Below are 23,770 nucleotides of genomic sequence, written 5' to 3'. Positions count from 1 at the left end.
TGCAGCTTTTGTGTTCTTCCTCACTAATAACTTTTGCTGTCTTCACCTTGCTCTGATGTTGCTTGGCCACATGTGTCCTGGTTATTATCTGTGAAATATTGGCAGGTATGGCAAAATATCTCCCTGATAGCCAAGTCACCACTTATCCACTAATCCACAATCCACTAATCCAATCCACAGATAACAGCATATAGTCCCCTTGTTAGAGTATCAGTTGGGTGCTCTTAATGATATTGTGCAGATATTTTCGTTTGTGCAGAACTCCACATAATGGTTTGCCATATCATTTTAACTTTTCTGCACCACAATGGGACATATTAGTTTAAATCCTATTGTTAGTTCCAATTACAGTAGACCATTACATCAGTAGTACTGTAACTTGATTTACCAAAGTACCACTAATGATCTACTCTGTAAATGCCATCTGGGACAAAATAAATCTACTGATTTTTGCCTTTGGGGTACTTTTTTGTCTCATCATTGTAATATATTTGGAGGGGAGAAATCCTGTGAATGTTTTGTGTAGCAAAACAGGAGTACTGTGCTTAAGTTGTCAGTGGGGTTAGCCCCACTTGAAAGAAATCAACATTTCTTTCATCGTGGGGCAAATTGGGATTGATCAGCATTTTTTAAAATCCTCTATAATCTAAGCATTGTGTATTTTATTTGATCTGGTTCTCTTTTCTGCAACACTACTTTGTGTTTTCTGGCTCTTGGTATTTGGGTGGGACACAGTTGATTGTGCTCACACAAACACTTATTTGAACATAGGATATTTTTACACTACACAATACATTACGAATCCTCATGGAGGGTCAGAAAATGCTGCTTATGTGTTTTTGTTCTAGCACATTAAGACTGACTGATAAATAAAATAAAATAGCTCCAATCCTGTCAAGTAGCAAGGAATCTCCTTGAATCCCATGGCCAAACACTAACTTAGTCTGCTCCATCCTGAGTCCAAGTTCAGAACAACTGAGTTCTCTGCACACTTTGTTCAGAAGTTTACCACTGAGTTTGAATAAAGCAAGTCATGTGAAGTCAAAGGCTTTCATGGCTGGCACCCATAGTTTTTTGTGGGTTTTTTGAGCTATGTGGCCATGATCTAGCAGAGTTTCTTCCTGACATTTTGCCAGCATCTGTGGCTGGCATCTTCAGAGAATGTTTTCCTGGAAAGGACTTGGCTATATATATTGTGTGACCTGGAAAGGCAGGAGTGATTTGCATGTATATTGTTTGTTGCCAATGGCAGGCCTCAGTTGTGTGAGGGTCTGCACAAGAGGATTAATGTCTGCTTGATAGTCTTATTTATTATTTGAGTGCCTTGCAGGCCAGCTGGTTTAGCGATTTAAGTGTTGGCCTAGGGCTCTGGAGACCAGAGTTCAAATTCCAGTTCAGCCATGTAAACCCACTGGGTGACCTTGAATAAGTCACACTCTCTCAGCCTCAGAGGATAATAATAATAATAAAATTATTTTTATCCTGCCCCTCTGAGAACAATTGGGGTGGCTAACAAAGTTAAACATACAAAACATATAAAATCCCTGGTGCCCTCCCCCCCTTAAAAAAGTATTTGGATTTAATGCAAAATTTAAAAACAAACAAACCAACAAACAAAAAACGTACAAGTTAAAAACTGACCAGAAGGTCAACAACATCACTCAGCAAGCAATCAATGGGAGCGGCAGTATCTTATTCCCAGACATTTTTCTGAGGCCGGGTTCTCTATTCTGGGAAGGCCTGCCAGAAGAGATCCATCTTAACAGCCTTTTAAAAGCTGTCTAAGGATGTAAGTAGACGGATCTCATCTGGCAGGCCGTTCCACAGTCTGGGGGCGACGATGGAAAATGCCCTCTGGCAATGACAAATCCCCTCTGATGAAACATGTCAGGAAAACCCCATGATGGGTTTACCGTAGGGTTGCCAGAAGTGGGAAATTCCTTCAAGGCACAGAAGAACAGCAACAACCTACCATGCTCATCCATTTTAGGTCACATGTAAGATCTATCATAGATTTCCTTGCCTTCTGGTTTGGATCCTTTCATAGAACTGACTCTGCTCTCTTATTGTTCCTACACCCATAAAAGGGGTTAAATAGACATGGAATTGCAGCCTTACTGTTTAAAAATCCAAACCAAGTATGGTCACTCCAAACATGGCAAAATTACCCATATGCCTTAGGACTTTAGGGTTCAAAAAGAGCACTTGGGGCTGTTTTTGGTCAATGGACCACATTTTCCTCACCTCTGCCCTATAGTGATGTTTTCAAGGAGAGTTGACAGACAGACAGACAAACAACACCACCAGCAGGTGTTTTGTAAAGCTAATGGGTCTTGCCCACTCAAGACCAAGCTACCTCCAAATTCTTTCGATTACAACAGGGATACCTTATCATAATACACTGTTATTGGGAAAATCAACTTCAGCCAAACACACAGAAAACAGGAGAATATAAAGGGGGGGGGGGTGTTGCTAGGGCAAGTGACCTTGTAGTCACTGCTAATCCAAGCCTCCTGGGCTTTGACTTTGCATCCCCTGGTTCCCTTATGCCACTGTACCTAACATTTCATCTGGTAACTCTGCAGCCTAATTTTTAATAGAGATATATGGAATGGTATAAATATGAAGCTGCACAGTTTCTTTTTGCATTGTTCATGAAGAAAGAAATGTTTTCCTTAGATTAGAAGAGGAGTCACTCAGCTGCTTTCATTTCGGCTGAAGCCCAACAGAAGCCAAAACAACAGAAATGATAGGAAGGGAGGGAATTTCCTGTGGTTAAACTGGGAGGAATTGTCTTCTGAATTGCACCACAGGTCAGTGTTGAAATGGATTTTAACCCAAACTCATTTAGTCAGGGATGTCCTGTGACATTTCCACATCTGTAGTGGTATAATTTAGAAGACAGACAAATGTTTCTTTTAAAAACAATGTAACAAGGTCAAAATGGTCTGACCTAGAAAGCTTGAAGCCGTCCAAGTTACATTGTGCTCTGTTAGCTGAACAGCTCTATCCTTCTGCCTTGCCTTTCCCTGCAACTTTTACTCATCTCATCTGATGCAAAAAATGATTATATATCAGAAAAGCCTGTTTGTGTAGTTTTGTTGTGTTTATTTGTGTAGTTTTGTTGTGTATATTTGTGTGAATGCTTGGCATAGAATCATAGAATCCAGACCCTTCACTAATTTTGGTCACTCTCCTCTAGACACATTAGAATACATTTCAAGTAGTTCTAATATATCCAGTCTATTTATTCAAGTTTAGTTCATAGAATCATAGAATCATAGAGTTGGAAGAGACCGCAAGGGCCATCCAGTCCAACCCCCTGCCATGCAGGAAATCCAAATCAAAGCATCCCCAATAGATGGCCATCCAGCCTCTGTTTAAAGACCTCCAAGGAAGGAGACTCCACTACACTCCGAGGGAGTGTGTTCCACAGTCGAACAGCCATTACTGTCAGGAAGTTCTTCCTAATGTTGAGGTGGAATCTCTTTTCCTGTAGCTCGCATCCATTGTTCCGGGTCTTGCTCTCTGGAGCAGCAGAAAACAAGCTTGCTCCCTCCTCAATATGACATCCTTTCACATATTTAAACAGGGCTATCATATCACCTCTTAACCTTCTCTTCTCCAGGCTAAACATCCCCAGCTCTATGAGTCGCTCCTCATAGGGCAAGGTTTCCAGACCTTTCACCATTTTAGTCGCCCTCCTTTGGACACGCTCCAGTTTCTCAATGTCCTTTTTGAATTGTGGTGCCCAGAACTGGACACAATATTCCAGGTGGGGCCTGACCAGAGCAGAATACAGTGGCACTATTACTTCTCTTGATCTAGACACTATACTTTTATTGATGCAGCCTAAAATTGCATTGGCCTTTTTAGCTGCTGCATTGCACTGTTGACTCATGTTCAACTTATCGTCTACTTGGACTCCTAGATCTCTTTCACATGTACTTTCATTCAGCAATGTGTCTTCCATCCTATATCTGTGCATTTCATTTTTCCGCCCTAAGTGCAGTACCTTACATTTCTCCATGTTGAATTTCATTTTGTTAGCTTTGGCCCAGCTTTCTAGTCTATTCAGATCATTTTGAATGTTGATCCTGTCCTCTGGTGTGTTAGCTATTCCTCCTAATTTGGTGTCATCTGCAAATTTGATAAGTATGCTCCTAGTTCTGTCATCCAGGTCATTGATAAAGATGTTGAATAGCACTGGGCCCAGGACACTTCTCTCCAGGATGAAAAGGAGCCATTGTTGAGCACCCTTTGGGTTCGGCCAGTCAACCAATTACAGATCCATTTAACAGTTACTTTGTCTAGCCCACATTTTACAAGCTTGTTTGCAAGAAGGTCATGGGAAACCTTGTCAAAGGCCTTACTGAAATCAAGATATACTATATCCACAACATTCCCTTCATCTTCCAAGCTGGTAATTTTATCAAAGAAAGAGATCAGATTTGTCTGGCATGATTTGTTTCTCTGAAACCCGTGTTGACTTTTTGTGATTATGGCATTGCCTTCTAGATGTTCACAGACTCTTTGTTTAATGATCTGCTCCAGAATCTTTCCTGGTATTGATGTCAGACTAACTGGACGATAATTGTTGGGATCCTCTTTTTTCCCCTTTTTGAAGATGGGGACAACGTTTGCCCTCCTCCAGTCTGCTGGGATCTCTCCTGTTCTCCAGGAGTTTTCAAATATGATTGCCAATGGCTCCGATATTACATTTGCCAGTTCCTTTAGTACCCTTGGATGTAGTTCATCTGGTCCTGGAGACTAAAATTCATTTAGATTAACAAGGTATTCCTCTACTATCTCCTTACTTATTCTGTGCTGAAATTCCCCTATTCTGTCCTCTGCTCCATTATCCTCAGGTTGAGCACCCTTTTCCTTTTCTGAGAAGACTGAGGCAAAGAAGGTGTTGAGTAATTCTGCCTTTTCTCTGTCTTCTGTTAGCATTTTGCCATCTTCTCCACGCAGTGGCCCTACCGTTTCCTTCTTCTTCCTCTTGCTGCGGACATATCCAAAAAAGCCCTTTTTATTGTTCTTAACCTCTCTAATAATAATAATAATAATAATAATAATAATAATAATAATAAATTTTTATTTATATACCGCCCTGTGGCGAACCAATCCGGGCGGTTTACAGCATTAAAATAACATAACAGCATTAAAATAACAAGACTGAGTTCATTCTGCGCTTTAGCTTTTCTGACTTTACTCCTGCACATGCCTGCTATTTCTTTGAATTCCTTTTTTGTGATTTCCCCCTTTTTCCATTTCTTATACATGTTCCATTTCAAACTTAGCTCGGTTGAAAGTTCCTTAGTCATCCATCCTGGTTTCTTGAGACACCTCCCATTTTTCTTTCTCACTGGGACTGTTTGAAATTGTGCCTTCAGTATCTGTCTTTTGAGAAACTCCCATCCGGCCTGAACTCCCTTCCCTTTTAGTATTTCTGACCACGGGATCACCCTCAATACTTCTCTAAGTTTACTGAAATCCGCTCTCCTAAAGTCTAGAATACATGTTTGACTATGCCTGGCTTCTCCTTTCCATTGTATAACAAACTCCAGGAGAACATGGTCACTTCCACCTAAGGATCCCACCACTTGCACCCCATTAACCAAGTCATCCTTGTTGGTTAGGATCAGATCCAAAATAGCTGACCCCCTTGTTGCCTCTTCCACCTTTTGGACCATGAAATAGTCTTCCAGGCAAGTGAGGAATTTGCTAGACCTTGTGGATTTGGCTGAGTTTGACTTCCAGCAAATATCAGGGTAGTTAGATGAGTTATAAGTGACACTTGAGTTTCCCATTTTCTTAGGACTTTATCACATGGGGGGAAATTAGTGGTTTAAAAAGGTATATTCCTGGGACAGTTGCGTGATCGCAGCAAAGATTTTCCCACACATCACGCTTAGAGAGGACTTATCCCAGGAAGAACCAGGAATGCTCCAGCAACAAATCAAGGTTTGAGGAGGGGTACAACATTGATTGAAGTACAATATATAACTGATCATTATACATAAGTTAAAATTATAAATTTAAAATTAAAATTAGCATCTCACATTAAAACCATTTAGATTAAAATATACCGATTTAAAACTTATAGTTTAAAATCAGCTGCCAGAACAGAGAGGTCTTTAATATTGTTTTAAATTAGTACTGTTTTATATTTAAACATCTAGACCAGGAATGTGTTGCATGGAAATGAGTTTATATTTTCAGCCGGGGAACTGCTGCAATTGGGCTGACTTGCAAGTAAACACACATAAGACTGAGTTGTGCTTTGTATGGCTGGTGGGAAAATGTCCACACTACTAAGGAGGACACCTTGTCCCACCCATTTTACCTCAGTGTTCTCAGTCCCACCTGCTTCTCAGTCCCCAAGTAGTGCTGGCTGGTGGCTCCTGTGTTAATGGGACAATGAATCCACTCAGGGGTTTAACATGAATTTTATATGCGCTATCCAGGGTGCTGAACCTGTTTTGGGGGAAGGTCTCAACACTTGGGAGAGTTCCATAGTACAGTGGACCCTTATTATACACTGGGGTTTGGTTCCAAGATCCCCCGTGGATAACAAAATCTGTGGATGCTCAAGTCCCATTAAATATAAAGACTTAGCAAAATGGTGTCCCTTGTAAAAAATGGAAAATCAAGGTTTGATATTTGAAATTTATCCTTTTTTTTCAACATTTTCAAACTGTGGATGCTTGAATCTGTGTATAAGAAATCCGTGTATAAGAACGACCAACTGTACAGGGTAAACTCCGAAGGAAATTCACCATTGTATTGACTTGGGACCTGTCTTTACCCCTGGGGATCCATCCCAAATTGAAATTCTGTCCTTTGGCCAAGATTCTTTTCCCTGTTGCAGGCATTTGCACTAAAAGCCTGATGGTTTGGAAAAGGCCAGTTAAAAAGGTATGCTTTCTCTTGAGTTGCCAGTTACTTCTTGCCATAATCTTATGGGGTATTTGATGATGACGATGATGATGACCACGACCACGATGATGATAGTTATTTCGTATCTCCCTCACTCCATTGATTGAGGTAGGAAACACCAGAAGATTAATAAAGGCACAATATCAATTAAAACACACACATCAATTAAAAAAAAAACCAAATAAGACACATACATATTAAAACAGTTCACATTAAAAAATAATAATTTAAAATAATTTGGATAGGCCTGTCTGGAGAGTCTGGATTCCCATTTGGTTCCAGACCGGTCTTGAATACAGTCAAGGATAAAAGTGTGAAGCAAATGGAGTTCCAAGAGAAAAGTAACTGACAGATGAGAGGTTAAGTATTTCCTATTGACTCATCCCTTCTCCCATGTAAGCTGTCCTCTCCAGAAGAGTATTTGAAATTCAGTGTGTATGTGTGTGTGTGTGTGTGTGTGTGCATGTGCGCACGCACCTTCAAGTTGCCTCTGAACTTATGGCGGCCCATGAATTTTATAGAGTTTTCTCTAAAAAGGAATATTTACAGGTGGTTTTCCATTGACTTTTTCTGAAATATGGCCTACAGCACCTGGTTTTCCTTGACGGTCCCCCATCCAGTCCTGTTCCTGCTTCGCTTCCAGGATTAATGGGATCTGGTGCCTTCAGGTTATTCAGGCCTGCTGAAACTCATTATATATGGCCTTAGTATAAGCAAAGCTTGGAAAAGCTACTTTTTGGACAGTCATAAAAGTTACATGGCTTGGAAGATTCTGGGATTGATAATAATAATAAAAGAAGGAATTTATGTAACTTCTCAATGTGCTATAAATGTGCTTGGACTTAATTACACATGGCTTTACTGTAAAGTTTAGCTTGATCTTCAAACAGACATACTGTATGTAGCACAATAGAATCTTATACACTGTATATTTTCTCAGAAGCAAAACTCACTGAGATCAATATGATTTTGTCCCAGAGGTGTGCAGGTCTTATAAACCGTGACACTTCGATTTGGCAGCAAAATGGCATCAGGCAACTTTTTAAAAGTCAGTGCCTCATTGGAGTCGTGTCATATTTTGCAACACCTTTGCTAGAGGCTATAATAATTTTTTAAAAAGAGTAACTCTGAAAGCTAATAGTTGTTTTGCCTGAATATTTATTATCTGGAATGCTCAGCAAACTTTGATTGATCAAGGCGATGCAAAAATGTGCGACTGGAAGCCCACGAATTTTATGGCCCCTATAAAGTGCTGTATACAGTTTTTGCTCAATTTTATGCCGTTAAACCTAACATTTGGTATCATATGGCACTTTGAGTGCTTTGATTTATGTAAAGACAGCAATTGCTTCAGTAATAAACTTTCTAAAGTGTGGGCTTAAGAGCAGTCTACTGTATTTATTTGTGACATAAACACTTACCTGCAATGCATTTGAGAATCGTCTCAGATTTAACTCATATCGTACATTAAAAACATTAAGCTTCAGACACTACAAGGTCATCTCCAAGGTAAAAGCAACTGTGATGGAAAACCAGGCAAGGATAAAGTGGTAACTATTTTGAATTTATACTGATAGGGAAAAGTATTCAATTTCTCCAGATAGATATTCTCAGTTGAATCGAAAATTCACAGTAAGGTATTATACTTAATTTAGTTTTTAACCTAAGGAGATAATTTCCTCCCCAGAACAAATTAATTGTATCTGAAAACCACTTTTAATCATGTGGAAAGAAGCATATATATCACTTTAATTCAGGCATGCTACATCACTTCTTCTTTGTTTGGCTCAGTATTGATCCCAATAAACATTAAAGGTAAATCTACAATACAGTCTCAGAATCAGTTCATTGCCATTCATTTGTTCCTGGGAATTTTCGGAAGTAGGTGAGAAGAGAGTCCTTATGAAATTACATTACCTAAAACAAAATTACGCAATAGGGAAAGGTATGACAGTTGAATCAGTGCCAATGTGCATCATAGATAAACCAATGGTAGGCAGTATAGTACCTATTACTATTACTATTATTGTTATTATTTTATTTATTTGTATCCATCTCTTTTCCCAGAACTGGAACCATGAGCAGCTCACAATATTAAAAGAACAGTACAATTAAAAACATAGAAAAGTGGTACATTAAAATAGAATTAAATTATTATAATATTAAGCTAGATTGCTTGTTAAAAGAATAAAATACAGTTAAAAAAATAAAACTATTTAAAACACTTTAAAACAATAAAACACCCTACCTATCAGATAATTTGAACTATAAGTCCCATAATCACTGCCCATGCTGGCTGATGCTTACGGGAATTGTAGCCCACAACAACTAGAGGGCCCCAGGAATATTGCATCCTGAAGTAGTCTTTTAAATTGAATTTGAAGCATCAAAATGCCAAGAGAGACAAAATACATTATGGGGCAGAAGGGCCATTGATACTTAGTTTTTCAAGAATACAGGTGAATACAGGTCTTTTAAAGTGTAGCTGAAATAAAAAAATGTTCAGCTCCAGTGGTATCACAACATGTGTATCCAATCCATTAACCTTTAAGTATGTTCCAGAGATCTTGGAACAGAGGAACGAAACTCTGTTCCTGTCATGCAGGATTTACAGTAACTTCCTCTCCATTTGGAACCCCAGGAATTGTAATCTTGAGGAAAGGCAGGTTAGAGATGTCTAGTGGGGAATTCTTAGTATGCATACAAAACTACAGTATTTTAAAAAATGTCTACAGTGTGAGTGCATCCCTTAAAAATGTTGCAGAGATCTTGGAAGAGAGGACCATAATCATAGAATCATAGAATCATAGAATCATAGAGTTGGAAGAGACCACCAGGGCCATCCAGTCCAACCCCCTGCCATGCAGGAAATCCAATTCAAAGCATCCCTGACAGATGGCCATCCAGCCTCTGTTTAAAGACCTCCAAGGAAGGAGACTCTATCACCCTCCGAGGGAGTGCATTCCACTGTCGAACAGCCCTTACTGTCAGGAAGTTCCTCCTAATGTTCAGGTGGAATCTCTTTTCCTGTAGCTTGCATCCATTGTTCCGGGTCCTGTTCTCTGGAGCAGCAGAAAACAAGCTTGCTCCCTCTTCAATATGACATCCTTTCAAATATTTAAACAGGGCTATCATATCACCTCTTAACCTTCTTTTCTCCAGGCTAAACATCCCCAGCTCCCTAAGTCATTCCTCATAGGGCATGGTTTCCAGACCCTTCACCATTTTTGTCGCCTTCCTTTGGACACGCTCCAGTTTCTCAATGTCCTTTCTGAATTGTGGTGCCCAGAACTGGACACAATATTCTAGGTGGGGCCTGACCAGAGCAGAATACAGTGGCACTATTACTTCTCTTGATCTAGACACTATACTTCTATTGATGCAGCCTAAAATAGCATTGGCCTTTTTAGCTGCCGCATCACACTGTTGACTCATGTTCAACTTGTGGTCTACTTGGACTCCTAGGTCCCTTTCACACGTAGTTTCATTCAGCCAGGTGTCACCCATCCTATATCTGTGTATTTTATTTTTCCGCCCTAAGTGCAATACCTTACATTTCTCTGTGTTGAATTTCATTTTGTTAGCTTTGGCCCAGCTTTCTAGTCTATTCAGGTCATTTTGAATCTTGATCCTGTCCTCTGGGGTATTAGCTATTCCTCCTAATTTGGTGTCATCTGCAAATTTGATAAGTATGCTCCCAATTCTGTCATCCAGGTCATTGATAAAGATGTTGAATAGCACTGGGCCCAGGACAGAGCCCTGTGGGACCCCACTGGTCACTTCTCTCCAGGATGAAAAGGAGCCATTGTTGAGCACCCTTTGGGTTCGGCCGGTCAACCAATTACAGATCCATTTAACAGTTCCTTTGTCTAGCCCACATTTTACAAGCTTGTTTGCAAGAATGTCATTTCTTAGTCTAAATCAGGGGTAGGCAACCTTTTTGAGCCGGGGGCTGGGTTGCTGTCCCTCAGACAACTGGGGGGCCAAAGCCAAAAAATAAATAATTAAATATTTTTTTTTAAAAAAATTAATTAAATAAATAAACCGGGACAAATGTAGGACAAAAATTTCAAATGAAGGACACTTTTTTAAAAAAAATGGAGGACACGCAAAAAAATTTGCTGGTTTTTAAAAAAATGTTACTATAAATAAATGTTTTGGAGGCTTCTATAGACAATTGCCCCCCTTGCCTGCCACTTGCCCCCCCTTACCCGCCTCCTCCTGATAGGCCAAAGGCCCCACACCCTCACGCGAGAGGCCAAAGGCTCTGGCGGCAATCGGTGGCAGGACCAGGCTGGGGCCGGTCCCAAGGCCTTGCCGGGCTGCATCCAGCCCACGGGCCGCAGGTTGCCTACCCCTGGTCTAAATAGTTTGCCCAAGAAGGTCAGAATAGGCTAGAGAGGTTTCATGTTCTGATCTGTTCATGACAGGGAGTGATAAGACAAAACAAGCCTGGTGGTTGAACCACTATGGGAATATTCCATTTGAGTAACTTGCTCCTTTCCCTGCACATATGGAACGCTGTCATGACACTGAGGCCTTATGAATCCCTCCAGACAATTGCTCAAAGTACTGAGTTATTTTATTATATAATTTATTTATTTAATTTAAATGTTTATCTTCTCTCCTTTCTCCCAGGGAGATTTATACCACTGTTTATACGGAACGTGTATAATCATGGGGTGGCTTGGGTATTTTTTATACCAGGAGTGGGGGATATCATGGTTTTAGTGTGGTTTTAATATTTTTAATTTTATATTGATTGGGGATGATATTTTTAACTGTTTTATTGTAATATGTTTTTAGAATTTTTATTTCTGAGCTACCTTGGGTCTCTTTTAGGAAAAAGGTGGGATAGAAATCAAATAAATAAATAAATAAATAAATAAGAAAGATAGCTAAAAATCAATCAGAAAAAAAGACAGTTAAAAAGAATTAAACTCATATTGAAATGGTACTGAATTTAAATAAAAGTTTAAAAGCCTTGATTGTTAAGGAAAAAGCAACATGGGATATACAGTGAATGAAATAAAACATGTATGTGAGAGTCAGGGTGACTCAGCAGAAGCAATTAGAAGCCACACAGGTGTAAAAGGTAATGCAATTAGCAAGTCCTAAATGCCAAGGACAGAAATGCAAAGTAGATAATTGAACACACCTGAGAATTGTTAAGTGGTCAAGGCTGAGATGATGAAATCATTAATTCTGGGTAGAAACAAGAGAGCCAATGAGAATGGTTGTACACGCCCACTGGGTGGATACTGACAAGAGTGGGTGGTATGATCCAAGGACTATAATAATGACTATGAATCCAAATGTATTTTGTGGGTAGTAGTGGATAGTAGTGAGGAGTATTGTTGTATTGGATAGTTTTGGAGCTGTATATAGTAGAATAAAGTAGATCTTTTATATAAGACTACTGAGTTGTCTGGTGTCTTGACTGAAGATACAAGAGCCAGCTGAATCCTGAAGAAGTGGGAAGACTTCTGTGGAAGCAAGAGTGAGAAGGCTTGGAGAGTTTGTCAGGGTCTTCAGCCTATTCTCTGTAACTCTGCTGCTTTAGAGCAAAGCTTTAACCACTGGCCAAAACTGGTCAGCGCCGGTGAGTAACAAGGTGGTGAGTTCGAGCCAGAGGTGAAGAGCAACAACTGACATTGATGACTTAACAAAGAAGGTTAAAATGGTTTGCTCTTGAAAGTTGATAGAACCCAAAAAGTTCCAGGAGGTTCTAGAGGGATTTGTGATTGGAAACGATGGCAATTCTGTCAAAGCCTTGGTAAATACTTGGTACAGCGGTCTTACCAGGGCTATTGACTCTATCACTCCCAACCATCCTTTCCAGCCTGCTCCAAACAAAAAACCTTGGTATATGGAGAATCTCCGCCAAATGAAGCGGACTGTGCAACGACTAGAGTGCCGTTGGTGGAAACTTCAACATTTATCTGATAAGACACGCCATAAGAACCTATTAGATTCTTATGGAGTGGCAATCGATGCAGCAAAGGATTCTTTCTATGCTGCACATATTGCATCAGCAGAGTCCCGTCCAGCAGAGCTGTTCAGGGTGGTTAAAGAACTAACCCAACTGCCTCCCACCCTGAACCTGTTACTAGAACCATGTAGAGCCTGCTGTGACACTTTCAACGACTTCTTTGTGGATAAAATCTCTCAGATAAAGGCTGATCTGGACGCAGACATTATAACAGAATCAGTAAGAGAGGTGTCTAGTGACTCCGCGGACTTTGTTATACTGGATCATTTTGATTTTGTAAATACTGATGAAGTGGACAAACTCCTTGGAAGTGTAAAGAGGATGACGTGCTCTTTCGATCCGTGCCCATCGTGGTTGACCGTTTAGGGGAGATGTAATAAAAACTTTGTTACATTTCATAATTAACACACCCCTTAAAGAGGGAACATTTCCATCAGAACTGAAACAAGTGATATCAAACTGCTATTAAAAAAACAACTCCTTAGATCCCCTGATAAGAAACAATTACAGACTGGTCACCCTTTTACCATTCGTAGGCAAAGTGACTGAGAGGGCAATCACCCTCCAACTCCAAGCTGTATTGGATGAAACTGATTATCTGGACCCATTTCAAACCAGCTTTAGGACGGGATATGGAGTTGAGGCAGCCATGGTCGATGAGGGAAGTGTGACCTTGTTGGTGCTCTTGGACATCCAGAGGCTTTTGATACCATTGACCACGGTATCCTTCTGGAATGCCTGAGGGAGTTAGGTACTGGGAGCACTGAGCTTCAGTGGTTACATTCCTACCTCTCGGGCAGATTCCAGATGGTAAAGCTGGGGGAGACTTGCTCTTCTAAAAGAGAGCTGACATCTGGTGTCCCTCAGGGTGCCATCCTGTCCCCGTGCTACTTAACATTTACATGAAACCGCTGGGAGAGATCATCTGGAGACATGGGCCGCTGTATTATCAATACACTGATGACACCCAAATCTACTTCTCTATGTCTCTGACTGATGCAGTGACTAAGAATGGCATCTTTCCTCTGGACACTTGTCTTAAGTCGGTAATGGGCTGGATGAGGGAAAACAAACTCAAGCTGAATCCAGAGAAAACGAAGGTACTTGCGATAGATACCCCAAGTCCAGGTATGAAGATTGGTGAACCAGTCCTGGACAGGATCGCACTTCCCCTAAAGGACGAAGTTTGCAGTTTGGGGGTACTTCTGGATCCATCTCTACAGTTATCATCTCAAGTAGATGCGATGGCCAGAAGTGACTGGTATCAACTTCGGTTGATATGCCAACTGCGTCCCTACCTGGGCCGAAAGGACCTTGAAGCAGTGGTACTTGTACTGGTAATCTCTCGTCTTGATTTCTGTAATGCACTTTACATGGGGCTACCTTTGTACCAATTTCGGAAACTTCAACTGGTGCAAAGTGCGGCAGCCAGACTGGTCACCGGAACACCTAGGTCAGACCACATAACACCGGTTCATTGGTTGCCAGTTAGCTTCCGGGCACAATACAAAGTGTGGGTTATTACTTTTAAAGCCCTACATGGCTTGGGCCCGAGTTACTTGAAGGAACGCCTCTCCATACACAATCCACCCCACACTCTCAGAACAACTGGGAAGAACCTATTGGATTATCCAAAGACTAGACTAAAATCAACTTCCCACAGGGCATTTACTGCTGTGGCTCCCAAATTGCGGAATGGCTTGCCGGAGGAGATCCGTCTTACTACCACCTTAGACGCCTTCAAGAAGGATCTCTTCCGGCGAGCCTATCCCCCCTGACCTGCTATAACAATTATAAAAAGACATTTCATTTTGAGCATGTACTGGAAGTTAGATGTTGATATGGAATTTTTATAGGACTGATTTATTGTTGTGTTTTTATGGATTTTATGTTATATAAATGAATTTTAACTGAACTGTAATTTTAAATTTACTGTTGTACTCCCGCCTCGATCTGCAGGGAGAGGCGGGAAATATATAAATAAAAACTATTATTATTATTATACACAGATCTGTCTCCTGCAAACATTAGAAACAGAACAAATTCCTAATAGTGCCCTTTAAAATTCCCAAAGGCCTCATGCCATGTTAGAACAGAGATCCTCTTGTCAGGGAAAGTGCAACAAATCCATGGGCCAATTTTCCATCCTTGGTTCCATAGGTAGGATTTTGAATTTTTGGCAATTCATACTTTCCAACAGTTCTCATTTGGCAGGAGAAGTCCCAATTAATTATCTGTCATCCCCTTTTCAGCTGCTTTTTAAATGTTCCAGTTTCTCTCTCTCCTTCCCACTTTTCCACTCATCTTCAGCTTACCTCAGTAGCTGCAAATGGAGTTCAAAATTCAAAAATAGTTTGTCCACAGTTTAACTCAGCAGGAAGGAGAGGAAGGGCCAGATGTGTGCCCTTCCTGGTAAACTCAAGCAAAAGCAAACTGTTCCAACCCCTCCTAGCTTGCATATTTCCCTCATTAATAACTTTGGCTACCTTGAACACATTCTGATGTTGCTTGGCTGCATTTGTCCCAGTTTTCATCTGTGAAATGTTGACAGCTGTGAAAGGCTTGTGTTTCAATAATTTAGCTTGCAATATCATAATGATGATTATTCAATTTATTCAGGGATTTGACAACAGATCTGTTGTACTGAGATCTGTCAGAGAGATGTGTCCCAGTGGAGAAGCAAGATGATCCTTTCAATGTATTTTTTAAATTTCCTTAACTTTAGATTATTTATAACCAATGTTTTACAGTGATAGCTTGTTAACATTGGTCCTAGTGGGTTTTTAGGTATGAGAGGAAAGGCCCTACCTCAGTAAAGGTATGTTGAATTTCAGTTCAAATCAGATGAAAAAATACACAATACGGAAGAAGCAACCGAGTCAGAATAGGGAAGGTGTTCAAAGGGATCTTGTAGCACCTTGAGAGTTTCTCCAGACAAGAAAAAAAATCTTTGGATATCTCAAGTACTGCTTCTGTATAATTTTATTTTGGAGATCTATGTGACATTTTGGAAGTATTCCCAGGGAACTCCCAGCATTATCAGAGACTTTTGATTCCAACATCTTATGTCAGTTTAAATTAACACACTATTTCCGGACATGAAATGTACCTCTCCATGGCTTTCTGTTTTATCCCAGATAATTAGATATCTGTGTTATCCCAGATAACTAGATAGGTTGGCCACCACCAAGAAATATAGCAACTCTATGATTCTGTTATTCTAATTCTGCCCTCCCCAACCTCAGATTCAACAGAGATCAAGTAAGGAAAAGCGGGATGCTAGCAATGAAAGAAAATGATCCTAATGCTTAACTAGTAAAATATTGTTAAACCCCTTTAACACTTATATTGTAACTCCCGAATAATCATTAAAAAGGGCACATTGGAAGGGGGAGGTGGAAAAAGACAAGAGAGGAGGGAATGAGGGAAAGCTGGGATATTTCAAGAAAGAATTTGAATGCAAAACCATGGACATGCAGGTGAAATCTAAACAAAAAGAAATGGAAAATGTTGATACTTCCAGGGACTTTTCCCCTTTCAGAATAAACCCAACGAAAAAGAGGTCTGTAGGATAAGGTATGTAGCATCTACTTCATTAAGTACGTGGGTAGGTACTGTCATCTTGGAAGAGTCTGGTGGCTGTTTTCCACCTCATGGCCTGCACCAGTCCCTTGTAGCAAAGCCAGACATGATGAGTCAGTAATTTCCATTTTAAAAATACTTTAAAAAAACAGAACATTGTACCAGAATGATGGAACAACACCTTATTCCAGAGGACAACCATTCCTTTGGAGGCTTCTCAAAGCATGCTTTTTCCCCTTCTCCCATTTTTTTTTTTTTTTTTTTTTTTTGCAAAAATAAGAGGGGTGATGGAAGGTGAACCACCATGGTGTAGCCGTTTGAGTGTTGGGACCTTATCACACATGGGGGGGGGGGGGGTTGCAGCTCAGATCTGCAGTCACTCCTGTTCTAGCAATGCAAAGCGTGATGTTTTTCCACACCAGATCCAGAGTCACTCCTCTCTAGCAATTCGGATTGAGGTTAAAACGTGATGTTTTTCCACACCTGGTTGCCTTTCTGTTGTCCTTCCAAAGTGAGGGAGAAGAGAAGTCAGTTCGATTCCAAGCAAGTCACGTGATGCGGACTCAAGCAAAGGGGAGTGAGAGAACCTTGTATTACCACACCAGAGCATACTGTGAGGGGTCAACGATTCGAATCGGCCCCTTGCACATGCTCAATGGGGCTCTGGACGCTGTCTTCCTTCCCTGCCCCCTCCTTAGCTGTCATCCTTCATCGGGGTCTAGGAGAAGGCAGAGGATGATGGGATAGGTCTCTGGGGGTTGCTGGGGCCAGGATCAGGATGCAGGAGCAGTCAGGGGATGATGGGATAGGTCTCTGGGGTTGCTGGGGCCAGGATCAGGATGCAGGAGCAGTCAGGGGATGATGGGATAGGTCTCTGGGGTTGCTGGGGCCAGGATCAGGATGCAGGAGCAGACAGGGGATGATGGGATAGGTGGCTGGGGGTCCCTGGGGCCAGGATCAGGATGCAGGAACAGCAGGGATGATGGGTTAGGTGGCAGAGGGGGAGAGATGGGGATGCAGGAGCAGTCAGGGGATGATGGGTTAGGTGGAGAGGGGGCGAGATTGGGATGCAGGAGCAGTCAGGGGATGATGGGCCAGGTGTCAGGGTGAAGGAGAGGAGCAGATGGGGGTCTAGGAGCAGTCAGGGGATGATGGGATTGGTGGGAGGCTGAAGGAGGGGAGCAGATCAGGGTCTAGGAGAAGGCAGGGGATGATGGGATTGGTGGGAGGCTGAAGGAGGGGAGCAGATCAGGGTCTAGGAGAAGGCAGGGGATGATGGGATTGGTGGGAGGCTGAAGGAGGGGAGCAGGTCAGGGTCTAGGAGAAGGCAGGGGATGATGGGATTGGTGGCAGGCTGAAGGAGGGGAGCAGGTCAGGGTCTAGGAGGATGCAAGGGATGATGGGATTGGTGGCAGGCTGAAGGAGGGGAGCAGATCAGAGTCTAGGAGGATGCAGGGGATGATGGGATTGGCTGGTTGGCAGAGAGGAGGAGATGGCATGAAGGAGGAGGAGGAGAATGATGGAGCAGGACGCAGGGGCCAAGGGGGGTGGCATTGGAGTGCTTTTCCACACCAGACCAAATCACAGTGCAATCGAAGGCAGCCAGGAAGCGAATTCTCTGAAGTCACTTTTTTCCCGTTTTAACCAAAATGAGGGGTAACTTCAGAAACGCTGCTGAAGCAATTCGCAAGCAGCTCCCATAGAAATCAGTGGTGTCTGATAATATAGTCCGACAATGACTCTGGAGCCCTAAGTTCGATTCCCTCCTTGGTCATGACACCCCATCACATTGTCTCAGCCTCAGGAGAAGGCAATGGCAAACCTCCTCCGAACAAATCTTGCCAAGAAAACCCCATGATAGGATCTCCGTAAGTCAGAAATGACTTGAAGGCACACAACAACAAAAACTGGGAGGGCACTAGTGTCTCTGAAGGCCCAGTGAGGTGCTAAATGCATCCAAAATCTGTGCAACTTCTACTCTGATCTGGGGGATCAATTCATAAATGATAGATAAGAAACAGTTACATTGATGTATTCTTGTTCATAGACTCCCTATAACTAAGTGTTAAATTATGAAGCACTATGCTCAATTGATAAGATAAATATTTTTCCGCCAACTTCTATCACCACAGTGGATTATTGAAATCATGGTACAGAGGGTAGCAAGAGATTGAGCATGCAGCTTTTCAGTCATCAAAATGATGGCCTTTCCAAGCCCTAGGTCATGTTTGTTTGCTCAGCTCAATGTTATGTTTCCCTGACGAACCCATTGGGTGGGTCTTGGTACCTCTCAAGCTTTCCCATATTCAGCGGAGATGAAAAAGGAAATGAAAGCACACACAAACACAATATGACATCTAGAAAACCACAAGATGACTGCAGCACACACAGACAACTCAATGTGACAGCTGGAGAGATATGTGTATAATAGATTCTCATGGTAAAACACTATCTTCCTGTCAATAAAGTAGTTTATTTTTCTGGAGAATACATTTCTTTCTTCTTCTTTTTAAAAGCATAAACAGATAACACAGTTTGGACAACACAAAGCAGTTACATATACACTATACTAATACTGGGCTGTCATAGAACCCCCTTCAGGATAGATTCATTGATTTAATTAAACCACCAGCTATGTGATAATCCTTTACTCACTTAACAAAAGTTCAAAACACACTGCAGAAATAATCCAGTTTGAGACTGCTTTAACTGCTCTGGCTCAGTGCTGGGAATTCTTTTTTGTGAGACATTTAGCCTTCTCTGTCAGCAATAGTAATAGCAGCTTCATTTATATACTGCTTCATACTGCCTTATATACCACTTCATACTTAAGAGACTAAGCAGTCTCTAAGGAGTTTATCAGACAAGGAAAATTGGAAGTATAATCCAATGGCAATCCGAACGCAATCATGGGGTTTAATGTTATTGCATGATAGACTACCACATGCAATTTCAGGCAATGGCAAGTCAGTTCGAACGCAATTATGGGGTTTCACGTTATTGCGTGAGATGTGATCACACGCAGTTTCGGGCAATGGCAAGCTATTTTTGGGCAATGGGAAGTCAGTTCGAATGCAATTCGAATTCATGTAAATTCGCTGAACTAGCGAATTCACGTGAATGTGTTCTGGCTCCACTTTCTTTTCATTTGAAATTAAGAGAAATTCCTCACATGTGATAAACTTCTAAGTGGCTTACAACTGTAAGGTAATTGCCCCCAACAAGTTGGGTACTCATTTTAGCAACCTTGGAAGGATACAAGCCTGAGTCGATCCTGGCTGGTATTAAGATAGGTTTGCCTTAGGGTCAGCAGAAATGACTGGAAGGCACACAACAAATAGTATTCTAAAATCCATGTCATGTGTTAACCTTTGTTTGGATGTTAGAATCTGCATGAATGGTTAAACTAGCTCTGTTACTGATGCTTCTGATACAACATTTGAAAAGCTCTTTCTGTAGTATAAGCAGTTTCTACATCTGAAGTAGATACATTCCCTCAATCCACTGTTATGCAAACAATTATCTGAAGGCACACAGAGTTACAATTGATTAGTTGTCACTTTCGTCCATAGGTAGATAGAAAAGTATTAAGCCGTCCAAAAGAAGAGTAGGGATAAGCATAATAAATAAATAAAGCAGAATACCCACAGCTGCTCTAACAGTGGCTGTAATTCCCAACCTACTATACTAGCAGAGGCCCATTTATTCACCAAGGGGTTGCTAGCAGAGTACTGTCATGACAAGGCTACTAGCTTTTATTTCTTAGAAGATATATTTCATATTTTTAATAATATTATATTTAACTCATGTTTAAACATGGAAAAAAAAATACAGAACTCTTTGCCGGATTTTTCTTCAACTACTTCACAGGTATAATACAGCTCCAGAGTGCCACCATCTGCTAAAATACCAGTATTAGCCTCTTAGAAATAAATGATATGCAGAATAATCCTATGTATGTGTGCTTGGAAGTAAGTCTCAGTGTGCACACTCAAATATGTATACAATTGCAGCCACGCTCAAGTCAGGCTGACCAATACTGATTTCTGCTTTTCCACAGGGCAGATAATGAGATTGCTTTGAATAAGATATATTCACCTTGTTTAGTCTGAGACACTGAAGATACTGAAAAAAATGCAGACACCCCCCCTCCCCAAAACTTCAGAACCAGGTTCTGTCAGATTCAGTTGAACTTTACTAGGCTGGTACATGTAGTAAGGCAGATTTTCTACCTCTGCACATGCAAAATCTCTTATATGGTCTTTGAATATGAAAGGGGAAAAATACAATTTTTGCTGCACCCAATTAGGAGTATGACCCATTCAGTTCATTTGCACTTATTCATTACTTACATTCAAGTTTTTATTTGATTTATACCTACCAAGGGACTTAAGACTCGATCCATAGGGAGGGGCGGGATATATATATATATAAATAAATAAATTATTATTATTATTATTATTATTATTATTAGATGGCTCCATAATTATACACAGAGGTTTAGGCTGTTGCATGACAGATGTTTTCAGATTATACAATTATGGTACTTTGATACCACTTTAACTGCCATGGCTCCATCCTGCAAAAACCTTGTAGTTTTGTAGATGCATAGAATTTGCTGTCAGTTAGCTCTAGTGCCTCACCAAACTACAAATTCCAGGATTCTGTAGGATGCAGCCTGACAGTTAAAGTGGTATTAAAATGCTATCATGGGCTAGTGTGAAAGAGTCTAAGCACCCAGCTTCAGTGCATTAACCCCCCCCCCCCACACACACACACTTCTTACCATTGTACTATTTTTCCATCCCAGTATTCATTCAGCCAATACAGCTTTTCCTAGATTGGTAACCTTTAGTTTCTCCATCTTGTGCCTTTTTTCATCCCTTCGGCTCAATCCTGTTTTTTATCCAGACTATCCCCCCAACCCTTGTTTAGTCTTCTCCATCCTGTAGATACTAATTCACCCTTATGTCTTGTCTTCCCTGTCTGTATCATAGACTACAAGAAAATCAGACAATCTACCTGTCAGGGCTGTCAGTTATTGGTTTATTATACAAATTATGTGGTTGGTCATGAAAGGGTTGTCTAGTGCACATATGTAAGCCACCAGTTTCTCAGAAGATTTATAGATAGAAAACAGAAGTTCGGGTTTTCGTTGGAGATCATCACACTTCCTTTCCTCCCAGCCTCAGCACGGACTGAAACTTTTGAAAACTTTTTTTAAATGGCTGTTATAGCTCGTCTCTGTGCCAGTCGAGAGGCATCATGTACCCGATCTTAGCATCCCACCCCCAATCCGTATTTCTTTTACACTTTTTGAAAGAACGAGAATTCCCTTTCTTTCAAAAAGTCCCTGAGAAGTACAGATCGGGGATGGGATGCCTCCAGCCTGGGCATGGAGATGTGCAATAACACCCATTTTAAAAAAGTTTTCAAAACTTTCAGCCTGAGCTGAGGCTGGGAGGAAAGGAAGTGTGATAATCTCCTATTTTTGCATGAAATGCAAGAAAGCACAGCTGGTATGCCAAGGGGCTCTGTGCATTCTCATGACCCTTTCCTTTGCCAACGTTTTAGTACTGTCTCCTCAGAAAGTACCTGTTTCCTCCTGAGCTGTAGTAATATCGCCAGGAGAACAAGTACAGCTTTCGTCAGCAGAAGGAAAGCGGGAAGCCTCAATTATGTTTTAGAAGCGTGACAGACGATCCCACCTTCATGCTTCTGAAACAGTTCTGCAACGTTTCGCCCACACAGGTGCCTCCGTGTGATAATCCCCAATGATAGTTTTTCTGGATTCGGGCTGGAACATCAGTTATACTTCAAACCTGAGATAGTAATTGTAATTGACACTGAAAGGCTGTTGTTTCTCCGAGATGCAGAACCATCTTAGCAATAGCAATGTTCCTAAATTGTGGAATGGTCTTCCGGAGGAGAACCATCTTATTGCCTCCTTGGAGGCATTCAAGAAGGCAGTTAAGATGGATCTCTTCTGGCAAGCTTATCCACTTGACCTTGTGTAAGAGATATTGTTCCACCTCTTTGATTACTATATGATTGCATTGTTATTGTAATTAACGATAGTGTAAGTTTTAACATAATTACTACTGTATTGTATTTTATCAATATGTTTTGTATGCATTTTATGGGCTGTAATCCTGTCTCGCTCCACCTGGGAGAGGCGGGAAAATACAAATAATAATAATAATAATTATTATTAATAGCAAGTACATTTCTATACCGCTCATCAGTGAACTAGCACTCCCTAAGCGGTTTACAATTTGTAAGCCAATTGCCTTCGATATGCTGGGTATTCATTTTACCAACCTATGAAAGGATGGAAGGCTGAGTGGACCTTGGAGCCCCGCCTGGGACCAAACTCACAACCTTGTGGCTGCAGTACCTGGCATTTAAAAACTGTGTCACCAGGACTCTCTTTGGAGTACAGCTTGTGGTGGATGGCGTGCACTCCCCTGAAATCTCAGGTTCACAGCTTGGATGTACTCATGGACTTGGATCTAAGCCTGGAAACCCAGGTTCCAGCTGTGGTCAGGACTGCATTTGTGCAGTCTGCCCATTCCTTGAGAAATCAGATCTGCCTACAGTGACACATGCCTTGTTTACATCCCATTTGAACTACTGTCACGTGCTCTACATGGGGCTGCCTTTGGAAACTATTCAGAAAATCCATCATGTGTGTTCTGTGGCCAGGCTGTTGACTGGGGCTTGTTACAGGGATGCTGTTACTTGTCCATTGAAATAGTTTCACTAGCTACTGATACATCTGGCAGAATTCAAAGTGCTGGTTTTGATCTCTAAAGTCCTATATAGCTGTGTTCCAGACTACCTGATCTAGAATCATAGAGTTGAAAGAGACCACAAGGGCCATCCAGTCCAACCCCTGCCATGCAAGAAGTTGGACTTCAGGAAGCATATATATATATATATATATATATATATCCTCTCATAGGCTCTCTCTCTCTCTCTCTCTCTCTCTCTATATATATATATATATATATATCCCCTCTTATAGGTAATAACCATATATATATATATATATATATATATATATCCTCTCATAGGCAATAACTACATATATATATATATATATATATATATCATAGGCAATAACTTTATGAGAATCAAAATACAATGCTGTGAAAATATGCTGTGAATATATATATATATATATATATATAGTGAGTGTGTGTGTGTGTATAGGGGCTGTCAGAATTGCAGAAATAATCCACTTTGACATCC

The sequence above is a fragment of the Sceloporus occidentalis genome, unplaced genomic scaffold (assembly GCF_023333645.1).
Source record: "Sceloporus occidentalis isolate IW3139 unplaced genomic scaffold, rSceOcc1.0.p SCAF_2, whole genome shotgun sequence".
In the NCBI taxonomy this organism is placed as follows: Eukaryota; Metazoa; Chordata; class Lepidosauria; order Squamata; family Phrynosomatidae; genus Sceloporus; species Sceloporus occidentalis.
This window is presented reverse-complemented; position numbering follows the sequence as displayed.